We start from the raw sequence: 17933 nt of genomic DNA on the forward strand, positions 1-17933 counted from the left end.
TAAAGACATGCACGCACACTTTGACTTGAAAATGAAAGGTTTTCAGTGATGTTTGTACAGAGGGATGATTTAATGTTTCACAGATCTTTTTTGTTTCTTTATTTCTGGGATTGTTAAAAAACAAAATCAGTCGGAGTTCACAAAGGAAGTCACATGAAACACCATAAAGAACAGATACTGCATGGTTTTAAAACATTGCTTTATATATTATCTGTTTATTTGTTTACACTACTTTTCTTAGCTTAACCATTTCACCAATTTTTTTACCATTTCACTTAATCATTCAGAAGATCTAAGTCAAAAATAGTCATTTTAACAAAGTAGATAAATAAAGTTTGCTATGATACCAGCCACAATTACTGCATGAGCTATGTAAATACTAGTACTACCACAGATTCATGAGCATTCAAATCTTAAGGTTTTCCTCAGGTTTGATGATTTATCTTTGACAAAATGTACCCCATACATTACATGTGTATCATTACATATAGCTTTGTAATTGTTTTGTTATTTTTAGACTTTTACCCCTAATGTGCTTAGAAATTGAATGTGACACTTCTGTTATGGATGCCAGAGCAGGACGAGCAGAGAAGACAGTCCATTTTATATTTAAATTGATCTCTGGTGTTTCATTACGAGGCACCGGTTTTCCGGCACATTGGTGTGGAGTACCTGCTTTGATTCATGGCATTTTTGGCTGCGAGCCTGATGCAGTAGGTGGTCCCGGGGTTCAGACCAGTCTCATTGTGATAATCACCTTCAATCGTTCTCACTATCGGTTCCTCATTGTGCTGCTCTTCCCTCTCAATGATGAGCGTGTACTCGCTTGCACCCTTCACCGTTGCCCACTTCACATACAATGAAACACCACTTACTGTTACAGTCTGCACCTCTGGAGTTTTAAGATCTGAAAGAGAAATTAACAGTTGCTTATTAGGACAAACCGTTGACCTGTAATGAAGTCTTATTAGTGACTGATGTCAACAGCATGTAACAACACCACAAGTACCTCCATTTAAATCATTTAAATCAGCATAGACATCAGTGGCCCTTAAATCTCGTTTTCTGCGCGCTCCCACTGGACCTGAGGAAGATGAGAAATATATCATATATCCAATGAGTTGCATCCACAACAGAATGAAATCATGGAGAGTTAGTTTGCTAAGACTAGAGTGTCTCACCTGTGATATTTTGGGTAGGGTTACTCTCTCCTACAGCATTGCTCGCTGTCAATACAGTGGCACTGGCATTGAAGTTTGTCACTGAGCAGGAGAGCCCGGTGGTGTTGCAAAGGACAGTATAGCCTCCTCCTGATACACTGTAGACTGTGTAGCTGGTGGCAAATACTGACGCATCCCAGGACAGCACAGCAGACTGTGTATTACCACTGTATTTCACGTTTTCTGGAGCACAGGGTTCTGGGAAGGAAACAATGAGCGCTTTCAATGTATGTTGTTTGACAAAACAGGGATATAACACAGTTTTTTATTTCATTGTAATTTATTATCTGTTAATGAAACAGCCTCCGTTTAGTTAGTTAAGTTAAGTTAAGTTGAGTTATATTTGTTATTTCCATTCTGTATAAAATCAGGAATAAGTACAGTGTAAAGTTACCTGTTATTCCAGTTAAGGCGCTGGAAGGTTTGCCAATGCCAGCTGGGTTCCTGCTGCGCACAGTCACGCTAAAAGCGGTGCTGCAAGGTAGCGGGATCTCAAAGTATCTCCTGGGTAGCCAGTAAGAAGAGACCTCCATCAGAGTCTGTGGGTTGTTTTTGATTCGACCGGTTATCTCCACCAGGTACTCGATATCAGAGCAGTTGACGCTGTCCCACGTTGTCCTGGCCCAGTAAGCATGTTCCATCCTCTGCAAACGAACATGGACAGCAGCCGGAGGGCACGGAACTAAGGACGAAACAGACCAGTGTAATAAGTGCACTTACATTTTTAAAGCTTTATAGTAGTGGTCCAGCTTTTCAACTTGTAATATCAGACCAAATGTTCTTTCATGTATGTAGGACTAGAAACAACACTAAACCAACATTCATTTTAACCATTAATATTTACCTGCTCCCGCTGTCAGTAGTGGACTAAACGAGGTGTTGCAGACGCCGTTAGAAGCTTTAACGGAGAAATTAAATATGTCGCCGCACTTCAGGCCTTCGAAGGTGCAGGAAGAGACATTGCTGTAACAGTAGAGCGCTCTTCCATCTATAGACTGGGCCTGACCGTAAAACATCACATCACCCTCGCTGGCGATCCACGACATGAAGGCAGTGTTGGTCTTGCAATCTGTATCCACAGTGAGACCAAACGGCTCACACGGCACTGAGAGGAAATACAGAGGGAAACTCCTGTCAGATATGATTCGTGTTAAAAAAAAAAAAAGAGTCACCAGATAATGTATTATTGTGTGTCTACCTGTTGTAAAGGATGAAGCGCTGGGGTTGCTCGTGCAGTTGTCTCCCCTGGCAGTGATGCTTAAGTTGTAGGATTGGCCGCAGTGCAGATTAGCCAGTGTGCAGTTGTTAACTGAAGTGTTGCAGCTGGCGACGTGTCCATCCCTTCCTGTGGCTGTCAGCAGGTAGGATGTGGCCACAAAGGAGTTTCTCCACCTCACGTCAGCCCCATTCCCCTCACATAATTGTACCACAGTCACAGTGTCTGGGACACAGGGTGCTAAAGAAGACAAAATAACCTTTAACATTTACATGTTACACACGTGTTGAGTAGAGATGGAGATGTTACCCTGAAAGCACAGAAATACCTGTTTTAATAGTTGTTGGTGGACTTCGGAGGCTGCTGCACTTATTAGATGACGCTGACACTATGATACTGTACTGCTTGCCACAGCGGATACCCTGGAGCTCGCACGAATTGGAGGAGCTGTTACAGGAAATGATGGTTTGATCTTGGTCTTCAGCAGTCACCAGGTACAGCGGCATGTCCACCGTCTGCTCCCACTGAACCAGGATGGTGTCACTGTTGCACTGTGTTACCACACTCAAAGCGCTCAAAGCACAAGGACCTAGAGGATGAACCACATATGATCAAAGATTTGCACCAGAATATTTCCCAAACCAAAAATAAAACTAAACTATATTTCTTTAAATTTTAATTATGCTATTTTTTCCACCACACCATGATACCAAACGTCAAATGGGCGAACATCTGGGGTGAGGTGATGATGCAGTCATTTGGTAAAATGCTAACTAGATGAGTTTTCTAGTAGCTTTTCAAAGACTGTAATAACTAAAACTGATAGTAATCTTCACAATGTGGGTATTTCAAGGGTATAGATCTTTGTTGAATACCTGTTTCGAGACTAAAGGTGTTATTGTCATTAGTTCTGCAATAATTGTTGATAGCCGTCACGTGGAAGGTATAAAGAGTTCCACATTTCAAATTTGGCACATTGCAGGTAGAGGATGTGGTGCTGCAGCTGGAGTTGAGACCTTTGGGCCCTTGGGCATACACATAGTAGCTGAGGGCTCCTTCTGAGTTATCCCACGTCACCCAGACAGAATTTGATATGCAGTCCAGACTGCCCTTAATGTTCCTGGGTACACATGGAGCTGTGGAGGGTGAAATAGAAACAATTCATATTGACAAATTACAAGTATTAATATTCAATTTTTAACATTGATTTTCAAGAAATAACTTTTTATCATCATGTTTTTAAGAATAAGACTTGAAAACAATGTAGTTGTTGTCATTATTTGCCAAGAAATAATGACAACAACTATATGATCATGCAGGTGGTGCAATTATTACTATCCTTTGCTACAGGTGGTGCATTTGGTCTGATAGCAATTGCTCAACTCCCACTTGAGAAGAATTAAACTGTACATTTTTGCTCCTACTTTACCTGAAGAAGTCTGCACCACAGTGCTAGGTTTGCTCTCGCAGCCATTTCTCACAGACAGCACAGTAACGCTGTAGTTCTGTCCACATGGTAGCATGTTTATAGTGCAAGTAGTGCCGCTTGAGTTACAGTGGAGTCGCGCCCCATTGCTGCTCACTGCTGCCACATGGAAGTACTGGGCATCAGGGCTGGGAGACCAAGACACCGTAATGGTACCTTCAGCACATCCTGAGTTCACAATCACATTCTGGGGTGGACAGGGGGCTGAGGGGGGGAAATAGAGGGCAGATTAATACAGATTAATACAGTATAGTTACACCATGCAGGAGATCTATTGTTGTCATCAAAAGAAAACTTTACCTGTCAGCACATAAGCATCATCACTCTGCACATTGGAACAAGACTCATCCTGGCTGAACACGCTGACATTGTAAACTTGACCACATTGCAGGTCGTTCAGATCACAGTAAGTCATGGTGTTGTTACACAAACTCTGATGAATGCTGTCTGCCGTGACACCCACTGCATAATACGATAGTGCTCCGCTGGCTGGCTCCCATGTCACTGCAGCAGAGTTTGACTGGCAGTGCAGTGAGGCCTGGACATAGGTGACTTTGCATGGCACTGAGAGACAGAAGGAGGAGGAGGAGGAGGAGGAGGTGAGACAGTTTCTGCAATATATGTGATCACTCGTTTAGTAAAAGACTGACTACGGCAAATTAAAATATTAAAAGTGCTGTGTTCGCGGGTACACAACACATGGTGTAAGCAAAGGACCACTAAGATTTGATTGTGAAAACTGGTTTCCTTTTTTATCTGGTTCCAATAAATTCTTGTTTAAGTCTTATTCAAGTTATTAACGTCTTCTCTCATTTTTCTTACACTTACCTGACTGCAGGTCAAGGAAGGCGTGGCTGCTGTCGCACCGTCCATCCTGAGCTGTCACTGTCAGGTTGTAGAGCTGACCACAGTGCAAGTTGGGTAGTTGACAACTGGTTTCAGTGCTGTTACACTTAATCTTGTGACCATCGGGCCCAAAGGCTTGTACTTCGTATGAGGACACACCGTCTTCTTTTTCCCATGACACCACTCCTGTGTCATTACTGCACACGATCTCTGCTGTTACTTTCTGTGGTACACATGGCACTACAGAGAGACAGGTAAGAATTATTGAAGCTATTAATACAGTTCTCTCTAACAAAGGTGCAATGTGATTAAGGTGAAATCTGAATTTTTACATGTGCTGATCTTCACAGCGGAGCTTTCAGCGCTGCTACATGTCGTATCTGAACCGTGAACGGTGATGGAGTAGTCATGGCTGCACAACAGGTTGCTGAACAGACATGTTGTGTCAGTGCTGTTGCAGGTTGATGCATAGCCGCCGTTGCCCTGAGCAACTGTGGTGTATGATAATGACCCTGCACTCGGCTCCCAGGATACCGCTACAGCACCAGACTGACAATCCACCTGTGCCTCCACCTGCTGCGGTACACAGGGAACTAAACACAAAGAGAGAGAAATATTGATCTTGCATTCATTATCATTATAGGTTCAGGTATCATTCATACAACATGAGCTCACTACTGTAAAATCGTTTTCTATAATAATGGTGGTCTCAATATATTATAAATCCTTACCTGTTTTCAGCTGTTTAATATCACTCTCCGATACATTGCACACGCTATTAAGGGCAATCACGCTGATGTTGTAGGTGAAGCCACAGATGAGGTCTGGGAGGTTGCAGGACTGTGAGCTTGTCTCACAGACAGACTCAGGTTCTTCTTCACCAAAGGCTTGCACAATATAGGAATCAGCCCCCCTACTGGCCTCCCATTCCACCCAGACTGTGTTCGTAGAGCAGTCGAGTACAGGAACAAGGTTTTGAGGAGGACAAGGTGCTGGTAGGGAGGGAAGAGAAAGTCTAAGTACAGTAACAGATGACTGATAAGGTTGGTCTCAGTGTCAGTGGCTTGCTCTTGTAATCACACCTACAGCAGGTGTATCAGTCATGTCAGATATGCAGCATGTAATGAACACAGTAATGTACTTCTACATCACTGCAACAAGCATTTACCTGAGTCCACACTGACCCTGTTGCTTGGAGGGCTGTTGCAGTTCTCATTGGAGGCCACAACAATCGCATTATAGGTCTGACCGCACTGCAAGTTCTCTAGCTCACAGTTGGTGTTGTTGGAGTTGCAGGTGGCAACGTGGCCGCTCAAGGATCGAGCTGTTGAAATGTAGTTCAGGGCGCCCTCAGCGTAGGACCATTCAAGTAGGGCCGAGTTGGTGAAGCAGTCTAGAGTCACTAAGCCAATGTTGGGTTTGCAGGGAACTGAAAGAAAACGTGCGTTTGTTAGGTCACCTTCAGACAAGGCAGTGACACTTTCAGATAAACTGTTATTACAGTCTTTCTACCTGAATCGAATTTTATCGCTGGGCTAGGCAGACTTGAGCAGATATCATCTTGTGCTACCACCTGGACAGAGTAGGACTGTCCACAAGTCAGGTTGGTCAGAGTACACTTCAGGTCTGTACTCTCACAGGAGGAGATGGGTCCTTGTGTGCTTTGAGCTGTCACTGTGTAAGTCAGAGCCCCCTCACTCATGTTCCAGGACACAAGAGCTTGATTTGTGGAGCAATCTATCTGTACACCCACATCAGTAGGAACACAAGGTGCTGGAGAAAGGCATTGGGAAAGAAAGAGTGATTATCTTGAACTACAACGACAACAAAATGACACCTAAGCAAGTTCCAATATCATGTTTACATGTTTTATTTGAAAATATTCAATGAACTGCGTAACTTCACCTACCTGACTTCAAGGTGTTTGCCTTACTAGGGTCAGAGTTACAGTGCAGATTGGAGGCAGTGACAGTGACTGTGTAGTTCTGTCCACAGTTCACGTTGGGCAAACCACATTGCACGCTATCAGACCAGCAGCTTTTTGAGGATCCATCTTCCTGTGTTAATGTGGCCGTGTAGAACATCGCCCCTGCTGCACTGGACCACGACACAAGAGCAATGTTAGCGATGCAGTTCATGAAGCTGGAGACACCAGTGGGTGGACAGGGCTCTGAGGAAAAGAAGGAGAACAGAATGGATAAAGCTGGGAGGCCTTACAAGGAGCTAGTGACCTGTAGATGGCTCTGGTATAATCTGTGCATCTGTGTGGGGATTATGTTCCTGAGGTTTTCTCCTATAGTGTTTGACAACTGCAACATGGCCATTAGGTGATCAGTCTTGAGTGGTATGGATGATAAATCACCAGTGGGGGTAACAGGACTCTACCTGATGTAAGCGGTGAAGGCTGACTGGGGCGGCTTGTGCACACAGAGTCTACCGCCTGAACAGACAGGAAATAATCTTGGCCACACTGAAACTCAGAAATGAAGGTCCATGTGTCGTTGGTGCTGAGCTGCACTATGTGGCTCCTGTTTGTGTTCTCTGCAGTCACGATGTAGAACTCTGCTGTTTCACTGGCGTTCCAGGTCAAAGATCCCACCTTAGAAATAGATATATTTTAGTTTTAATTGATACAACATTAAAAATAATAAAGAAAAGAGACTTTGAGAGAGACTAAAAATGTTTCACCTTTAAACGGCAGTCCAGAGAGGATTTCAAATTCTGGGGTATACATGGTGCTAAAAACAAAACAAAAAGTTGTGATACCATGTCAGAAATAGACATATGTATAATCACTATTATAATTTCCCAGAGGCCAAGGTAATGTTTTGGATAGTTTTGTTTTGTCTTACCAATATTACGAAAACTGTGTGGTCCTTGTATATAGTGTATTACTGTGCACGTGTAAAAGTTTCTTTACCCATCCATATTGAAGTACTGTTGCTTGGCATGCTGCTGCACAGTTGGTCATTGGCGATGACATGAACGGTGTACACGTCCCCACAGTGCAGGTCATCCCATGTGCAGCTTGTGGTGTTTGTGGTGCACAGGTGGACATGGCCGTCCTTTCCCTTTGCAATAACCAGGTAGGACTCTGCCCCGTCGCTCTTGCCCCAGCTGACTGAGCCCAGATTGTTCTCACAGCGTGTGTAGCTCTGTACGTTCTCAGGGATGCAGGGGCCTGAGGGAAAGGTGAACTACTGAATCATGACAAACCTACTGTGCATTTCACGAGACAAAAAAAAACCGTGAGACTCATACCTGTCTTGAATGTTTCAGGCAAACTCACGGCGCTGTCACATTGGTCATCTTGTGCTTTTACAGTGAAGGTAAAGAGTTGTCCACAGGGCAGCTCAGTCTCTATCGTTGTTTCATTGGTTTGGAAAGACATGATGTATCCCAAGTTTCCTGTAGCCGTCACCTCATAGACCAGTGCCCCTTTAACCACAGACCAATTCAACACCACTGTCTCACTGTTACATGACCCGTGAACTGTCAGGCCAGTTGGCTGGCAGGGTTCTGGTGAAGAAGGTGTTAAAACAAACACATTACTGCATAAATACTGCTTCACTGTACTGCCATAACTAACCACTGGTATTAAATTTGATATAACTTCTATTAAATGTTTGTGGGTGTCTGTCAAATTCAATGTGTATTAGTTCTATAATTTAACTGAAAAAATCTTGAGTCAAATCTTTGAAAAACATTTAATCTGTTGGATATTTATATATATATATTTATATTTTATTTATTTTGTCAGTAGAGGGTAATGGACATGATAGACAGGAAAGGAGGCCTGTCTATTAACTCATTCATATTTCTGATAAAGCTATACCTGCGTGTGTGTCCACAGTACTGCTGATTTCACTGTAACACCTGTTACTATATGCAGTTACAGAGAATTCATAGGTTTCTCCACAGTGCAAGTTGGAGAACTGGCAGGTGGAGTTGGTGGAGTTGCACTGCAAAGTCAAACCGAGGCTGCTGAAGGCAGTAGCCAGATAGAGCTCCACTCCCTCTTTTTGTTCCCAGTACATGTTGGCTGTATGTGTCCCACAGTGCAGGTCCACTCCAACGTGCAAAGGCATACAAGGACCTGGACAAGACATTTAGTTTAGTATCGCAAATGGAAAAAAAAATCCTATCCAGGAGAAATTCTCTTCAACTCCACTCACGTGTTCTGAAGCTGACATTTGTCTTTGTCTCAGTTTGGCAGTGGTCATTGACGGTTAGGAGGTTAACTTTATAAGTCTGACCACACCGCAGCTCCGTCAGTTCACACCGGAGCCCGTTAGTTTCACATGAAGCTGGGACGCCGTCAGTTGCTTCAGCAGTCACCACGTAAGAGATGGCTCCACTGGCTGCGCTCCAGGAGATCTCAGCAGTGCTATTGTTGCAGTTCACGTGAGCCACCACATGGCTTGCAGCACAGGGAGCTTGAGAAAGAAAGGAAGAAGAGCAAGGACATGAACAAGCAAGAATAAAGCTGCACTAATTTTTTATGTACACATACTAGGTGCATATGCATGACATACAGTGATAGAGGAATGATTTGAACATAAAATATGTTCTGTGAAGTCAGTAATATACATTGAATCTATGAAGCCACACTTTGTGTTTCCTGTTACTACTCTATTACAGTTGCCTAAACAAACTGAGCTATATTCACTTGCCTTCATGTGAATAAACCAAAGATCCTCAAACTTTGCTCATTAGCACTACTAGTGGCCGAAAATCCACAGAGTACCTTTAATTGGTATAATAGTGCACCATTAATGAGGTTCTGGTTTTATTCTATAAGCTCTCAGAAAAGTGTCAGAAGGGGAATTAGATACAGTATTTTAATAAACTGAAGCCACCATCTTAACCTACCCCCTACCTCCTTTACCTACCTGAGATCAGTGTTACAGTGGTGGAGGCAGTGCTGTTGAGTGCCACTCCAATAGCAATAACGTTAGTGTAATATACAACTCCACAGTGGAGACCTTCGATGTTGCAGAAGGTGTCATTGGTGATGCAGGACAGAGAGTGGCCATCACGCCCAGCAAGACTGGCCATGTAGCTCACTGCTCCATAACTGGGCTCCCATGACACAGTTCCAATTTCAGTCTGACACTGAACACTGGTCTCCACATTGTTGGGCGGGCAAGGTTCTGTGGGCAGAGAAAGAGTCAGCCAAAGTCTCTAAAGGTTTTCCTATAATGTTTACTACCGTATTGGACAAAGAGAAACAGGAAACTCTTACAGTTTTCTCACCTGTTGTAATTGTAACTGTTTCATTTGAGGTGTCCACACCTACGCACACTTGGTTATTTGCTGTGACACTGAGGCTGTACAACTGGCCACAATCTAAGTTATACAAGACACAGTAGGTGTCGTTAGTGATGCAGGAAGCCACGCTGCCCTGCTGTGTTTCCCCCTTCACTGTGTAATAATCAGCACCAGCGACTACGTCCCACACCACCTGGCCGATTGACACACTGTACTTAGTAGTGATTTGTACAGGCATGCACGGTCCTGAAAGAGAAGACGGAGCAAGAGTTAGTACAACAACAGAGAATTAATAATCTGCAACTTTACAAAACATAAAATTAAAAAAGGGGTTGTATGTTTCAGGTCTTTAATTAACTGACTGGAAAAAGTGATGTACTGCATTACTGAAAATAGATGCACTATCTATCTGGAAAAATCTGCTTTTTTATTAAAGTACTGTTTCTGTTTCTAGTGCAGATTTTACCTATATTCTGTTTAGTATCAAGATACTGACACTAAATTCTTGAGAATAATTCAAAACAAGCAGAATTTTATTGTCTTAATAATATAATGTTATAATACATAACATTTAAGTACACACGCCATTACTCACCAGTGACCAGCATTCTACCGAAGTAAGCAATGCTGCTGCACGTCTGTCCCACAGCTTTGACAGACACGGAGTAATTATGACCGCAGAGCAGCCCATTCAGATCACAGTAGGTGCTGTTGGTCTCACAGGTGACACTGGGGCCTGATGTGGTGGTGAGTGTCACCACGTACAGGAAGGCTCCATCACTTGGGTACCAGGACACCATGGCCGTCTGCGTGTCACAGTCAAACACCGCCTTGATATTTCTTGGTTCACAGGGGACTGAGAAAGGACAGATAAAGTAAGCTGGCAGTCATGACTTTAATATGTTTCACACTTATTTATACATACAAAACTAACACTAAGCTTATTAATGATGCTAAAAAATAAAATATGAGTTTATGTGAAAAGACAGAGACAAAACTTAAAATATATATTCAGAATTTGACTTTTTTGTCTATTTTCTGGCACTTTCTAAACTCCACTTCAGTCTTCAGGTTACTTTGACGGGAAGGATCTAAAATAATGGATATAGAAGGTTAATGTGGATTTACACTGTGTAACATAAGATCTCATATCTGTGAAAACACCACATGACATCATCTGGAGGAGTTTTTTTGTACTGACAGAAAAGCAAAAAAGCAAAAAACATTATCCTAATCTTTTATAAAAAGAACTGCCAACTGAGTGTATCTTTCAGATAGTTCTGTTCTACCTGAGGGTGTGTCAACCACAGGAGTGGCTGGGCTGTTGCAGTGTCCATCAGAGGACACCACGGAGACATGGTAGATCTGACCGCAGCCGACTCCCGTCACGTTGCAGGAGCCCTCCGTTGTAGCCTGGCAGGTCGTGGTCTGACTGTTGCTGTCCTGCACTGTGGCGATGTAAGAATCAGCTCCCGAGCTCTGGGACCAGGACACAATCAAAGAGTTGGCCTCACAGTTTACCACAGAGGTGACCGCTGCAGGGGTGCACGGCACTGGTGAGAAGAAGGGGACAGAAGGTTTAAGGCAGAGCTAAAAGTCTTAATGTGTGAGGACTGAAAATATAATTCAGTGACCAAAAACAGTTTATAGTAAAAAAATCTATTAAAATTATGAGCATTAATGTGTAGTGATGGTGTGATTGTTAGAGAGCTTTCACATAAAGGTCTGTGAAAATATGCTGTGTGACATTTTGGTTAACGCATATTTTCTATAAAAACTTCAATGTAGCACACACTAAATAACGGTATTTGTCATAAACAGTTGCAGATTTCAGCAGTTAAAATCTGTCTAAACATACCTGACTTGATTGTGATGCTGTCACTCGGTTTGCTCCTGCAGTCTATGTCTTCTGCTGTCACAGTTACTGTGTAGCTCTGTCCGCACTCCAGGTGTATCAGCTCACACTGGCTGTCATAGGAAATGCACTCGTCCTCGTGGCCATCGCTACTCACTGCCCTCACTCTATAAAGCTGTCCTCCTTTGCTCTGGTCCCACGACACATGGGCAACATTGTCGCTGCAGCTCAGATTGCCTTTGAGATTCTGAGGAATGCACGGCACTGGTGGGAGAGGCCAATATGGACACTTATTTCACTTTATCTTCTGTTCCCACTCCTCTCTAAAGTGGGACTGTGTATGTTTTTGTATGTGTGATATGTCCTGGATCATACCTGTCCTGGACATTTTCCCTTCACTCTGGGTGCTGTTGCAGGTTCGTCCCTCAGCCGTGACGAGCAGGACGTACATTTCTCCACATGGTAGAGTGGTAATGTCACAGCTGGTGCCTGATGACGTGCAGCAGGTGGTGCCTCCGCTTACCTGCTCCAGCGTGGCCGTGTACTTCACTGCACCAGGCACGGGCGACCAGTAGATGCTGACTGTGTTGTTGTCACAGTCGACTGAATTTATTACATCTACAGGAGGACAGGGAGCTGGGGAAGGAGAAACACTTTTAGGTACATTTTGGTTCCTGCGTATCCCTCTCATCCTGTACAAACCTTGAATCTTTGCTTCTTGTGTAGTTTAACTCTATGTTCCATTTACCTGTCTCGGTTATGACAGCATTGCTGGGTGCACTGAAGCACTGCTTGTTGCGGGCCTCGAGGGTGAAGGTCAGGTTCTGACTGCATTCCTGCTCCGGCAGAGAGCATACCCCGTTTGACGTGGAGTTACACTCTAACGTCTGGACCTCTCCCCATGTGTCTGTCACTATGGCAACATAGTCTTCAGCGCCGTCAGATTCGTCATATATCAACCATGCTGAGTTTGTCAGGCAGTCGATCTCCACGTGAGACACTTTAGGTACGCAGGGAACTGGAGGTGACCAAAAACAGCTTTGATAATTAGACTTCGTGCATTGTTGTTATCTTAAAATAAAGGCAAGGTGAGCACCTATCTGCAACAAGTCCAACGCGGAAACAACACATACATAAAGAGTAAAACAAGGATTTGTTTTATACATGCCTGTTGTGATGACTGTTGTGGAGCTGGTCCTGCCGACACATCCGTTCCTGGAGGGTGTGATGCTGACATCATACTGTTTCCCGCACTCCAGTGTGCTAAGACTACAGCCGCTGCTTGTGCCGCTGCAGTTGTGTTGGTGACCTGCTCCGTCCACTGCAGACACCGTGTGCACGACTCCTGCCTCGCTGCTGTTCCAGGTTATAGATACAACTCCAGTGCTACAGTCGAGAGTGGGAAGGAAGGACGCAAGAGGGCAGGGGGCTGAGGGGAAGAGCAGAGGAAGAAGAGCAGTTGGCAAGTCAAAATAAGAAAACAGAAAAACAAAGTTAAACTGTATGACAGTAAAATATGACACTATTCCTGCTGTCGCTTGAAAGCATTACATCTCAACTTTGTATGATTTGCTAATTTTCTTAGGGCTTAAACAAACTCAAGAAAAATAAACTCTTGTACTTAAAGAAACTCAAGGTTTTCTCACAGCAGCAACATTCAAATGGCTAAAACCACCTGCAGATTTACCAACCTGTAAGGATGTGCTGTGTGGGGCTCTGAGAGCTGTTGCAGGCAGTATCTTCCGCCACCACTGTAACACCGTAGGTCAGACCGCACTGCAAATCTTGCACTATGCATTGATGCTTATCTGTTGTGCAGGTGCTGATTTGACCTTTGCTGCTCACCACTATGGTGCGGAACTGTACAAAGTAACCTGTCGACTGCCAGGTGACATTCAGGACACCAGACAGACAATCCAGAGAGTTCTGTACGTTCTGTGGCACACAGGGAGCTAGAGAGTGAGAAGAGAGAGAAATAGTTTTTAGGTGAATTACAAATGCTGTTGTACCAGTGCCACTAGTTCCTCGTACACCTGAGAGACCTCTTGTATGATTCTGGTTTATTTTGAATGGAATATTTTTGTGTTCGATGTTTGATCGTGTATCGGTTGTGTTAATGTTGCATTAACCACATCTCTTGTACTGATTCATGGAGATGGGGATAAATCAGCACATATCAGAGCATTCAGTGAAAAGGTTCCTACAGCTTTTTAAATGTCTTTGCTAAATGAATCACTATTTGTCCATTAGTTAGGCTACTTTAAATTTAAACATGCAGACAAGTCACATATGACTTCAGAAGACCGACCTGTGCGAATCACTTCAGTCTTACTCTTGGCTCCATTACACTTTTCATCAGCACCAACAACATAGACCTGGTACTGCTGCCCACAGAGCAGTTCAGGTATCTGGCAGCTAGTGCTGGTGGTGTTGCACGACCACTGGCGTCCCTGTTCATTCACAGCCACCGCTTCATACGAGATCGATCCCTGCGATGCCTGCCATGACACCGTTATGGTGTTCGAATTGCAGGAAGTGCTGACACTAAGGTTGGTGGGTGGACAGGGAACTGGAGGAATAGAAGGAGAATTATTTAATTATTTACATACATCATTACTGACTTTATGTTTTCTTTGACTGTTCAGCTTTATCAGAAAGACTCAAAGCTACAATAGGTCTGAATTGATTCCATTTATAATTAAAACATGATGAATGGTGCTGGTTAAATAACATATGATAGATAGATATGATAGATATTAGTTCTTAATATAACTAATTTAATTGTTAAAATAAGTTACCTGAGTTGATTATATTCCAGTCCTGGGCTGGACTGGGGCAGTTCTGTCCCTGTCCACTGACGCTCACCCTGTAGCTCACCCCACAGCTCAGAGAACTGATGTTACAGGAGGAGCTACTGGTGGAGCAGGTCCGCTGTTGTCCGATGGACAAGGCATCAGCTGAGGCATTATAGTACAAGATCCCTCTGCCGGGCGTCCAAGACACCACAGCTTTGTTGGTGTTGCATTCCAATGTAGTCTTTAGATTACTTTGAGGGCAAGGACCTAGAATAATGGATAGAAAAGGTTCATGTGGATTTACAACCAATCCTGAGGTTGGCCTTTAACAGATGTGACAGAGGCTCATGCCCCATATACCCTCCTGGTCATTGTTGTTCTTTGCAGAAATGTGCATTTCTCCACCAAATAGAACATTTAGAAGCTCCCTCTACTAAGACTGAGAATACCTGCACATATCCTTATGTATTTATGAATTGTACTAGTTGTGTTTTATCACCTGTCGTGACACTGATGGGATCGCTAACCAAGCTGATGCAGAAGTCATGACGAGCCACCACCGTAATGCTGTAGTTCTCCCCACATACCAGGCTGGAGAATTCACAGTTAGTGTCTGTACTGTTACATTCTTGGTTGTCAACACTGCTGTGAGCATAGACGATGTAAGATGTTGCACCACTTGCAGCATCCCATGTGACTGTGGTGATGCCGGTCTGGCAATCCACTTGGGCTGTGAGGTGTTTGGGAACACACGGGGCTAATGGGAGAGAGAAACAGAAACATATGTGCATTTAATGTACTGTACTTCTTTGAGCCATTTAGACTTATAGCTGGAAAAGCAGTGTCTAATTAAATGCTCTTTTCTTTTTAAATGTATTGAGAAAAGACTTATTGTAAGTTTAGTACTTTCTACGTTTGTTAGCTACTGTAAAAGGGATTTTAATTAATCCACAGATGTAATTTTTCCTTTTATTTTATTTTCTGACCAGCATTATTCCTGGCTTATTCTTTTGACTCTACCTGTGTTAAACACTTGAGCAAAAGCCGGTTCACTGCTGCATGTATTTGTGTGCCCGACTACACTCATATTGTAGCTCTCCCCGCAGATCAGGTTGTTGAAGTGGCAGTTGGAACTGCTGGAGGTGCAGGTGCTGATGTCTCCTTTACTGTCCACAGCTGTCACCACCTGAATCTGGTCTGGGCCTGAGTTTTCCCAAGTCACCAATACCTCATTAGTGCTGCACTGGAGATTCACCAAAACCTTGTCTGGTTTACACGGGGCTGATGACGAGCAGAAGAAGAGATACGAGAGACAGAATGAAAGATTCCTGAATAATAAAAAGGATCATGAATACTGTACCATCTGATTTTCCTCATAAAACTACTCCCACTAGTGGCCATGTGTACGTGCAGTAGTAATTTCATGTGCCCTTAATATCTATTTTATTTATTATTATGCATTTTAACAACACTCCTGATAAAACGTTTGCTACCTGTCTGCATTTTGTAGTCCGAACCCTCGATGGGGCCACAGTTGATTGACGATGTAGTGACAACAATGCTGTAGGTGAGGCCACATTCCAGGTTGATAATGTTACAGGTGGTGTTAGTCGAATTACAAGATGATTGTGTGCTGTTATTGGCAATAGCAATTGCAGTGTAAGACACGGGTTCGCCAATGGTCGCCTCCCACTGCACTAAAAAGGAGTTGGAAATGCAGTCCACCTCTGCAACCACCTTGTCAGGCAGACATGGAGCTGTGGTAAGTGGAAGGAGGGCAAGGATTATTATTTACTGAGTCATTGATTCAATGGTTGAGCATTAAGATTGCAATTCATGCAATGAGAAGTAGGTTAATTACCTGAGCGAAATGTTAAATTAGCTCCTGTGATGCTGTAACATGTTGCACTGGAAGCCACCACGACTGCTGAGTACTGATGTCCGCAGTCCAGCTTCACCGAGCAGGCTGTAGTGTTGGAAGAACAGGATGCTATATGGCCTTGGCTACTAGTCGCTGTAGCTGTGTAGGAGATAGCGTTGGCACTTGGCAGCCAGTTCAGCATTCCCAAGTTGGTACCACACTCTGCATAGGCAGTGAGGTTGGTCGGTGGACATGGAGCTGTCAAGAAAGACATTTAACAGATGATAAGAAATGAAAGAATGTTTTAAAAGTACATAGCATGTGCTGTAACCAGGATACAGCATGGTACCATAGGCGAGTAACCATAATATATCAGCATACTTACTAGTTTCCGTTTTTATCGGCTTGCTGAGGACGCTGGTGCAGAAACTGTCCCTGGCAGCTGCGGTGAACGTATATACCATGCCGCACTGCAAAGCAGTGATAACATAAGATGTCTGGTTTGTGGAGTAGCTGGCACTGGCTCCGCCACTTTCTTGAGAGTAGAGCAAGTAGTTAACGCCACTTCTAGGACTTGGGTTCCACTGTACCGTGATGTCATTGTTATTGCAATTTGTCACTGCAGTCAGATTGGTGGGTGGGCAGACAACTGTGAAAACAAGAAAGAGATAATGATTAGAAAAAATGATGAATTCATCAATTAAATACAAGATCTAAGCTTTTATTTTTATTCTGACCAGACTGAAAAGTGACAGGTGGGCTGGGTTTGCTACTGCAGCCCCTCTCGATGGTGACCACAGTGACGACGGACGTCTCGCCGCAGATGAGGCCAGTGAGGTTGCAGCTTGTTCCGTCAGAGCTGCAGGTGTGTTCGTGTTCATCGACAGCTGTGGCCACGTATAAATCTGCTTGCAGAGCAGCATTCCATGTTACAAGGCCCACGTTACCTGCACACTGCAGGGACACGTGAACATTGGTGGGAGGGCAGGGGCCTGAAAGTGGAAGAAAAGGAGAGACATCAAATGTTGAAGACACTTGAGATTAGCTACTGAGGTCCTATGATGAAGAATTTGCCGCACATATATGTTAGTTCTTCTTCTTAGTATTCAGGAGCTTTGAGACCTCAGCTGATTGTGCAGTTTAGTTGGTATAGGCTGGTTTGGATTAGATAGTCTAGGCTGGTGCAAAGAACTAAAGAACCCTTTGAACAGATGGGAAATTACTTGTACACTGACTCTTGTGCAGTTTGGCTGTGGTGGGCCTACCTGGGACCAAAAACCGAAGTGGTCTGTGTTCATCCTAAATGTAATTCATGACAAAGTGCAAATGTGAAAGTGAATTGTTGTGGTCAGTCTCACCTGAGATGTAGTTGTATGGGTTACT

Source organism: Anabas testudineus, chromosome 4, assembly GCF_900324465.2.
Source record: "Anabas testudineus chromosome 4, fAnaTes1.2, whole genome shotgun sequence".
Classification (NCBI taxonomy): Eukaryota; Metazoa; Chordata; class Actinopteri; order Anabantiformes; family Anabantidae; genus Anabas; species Anabas testudineus.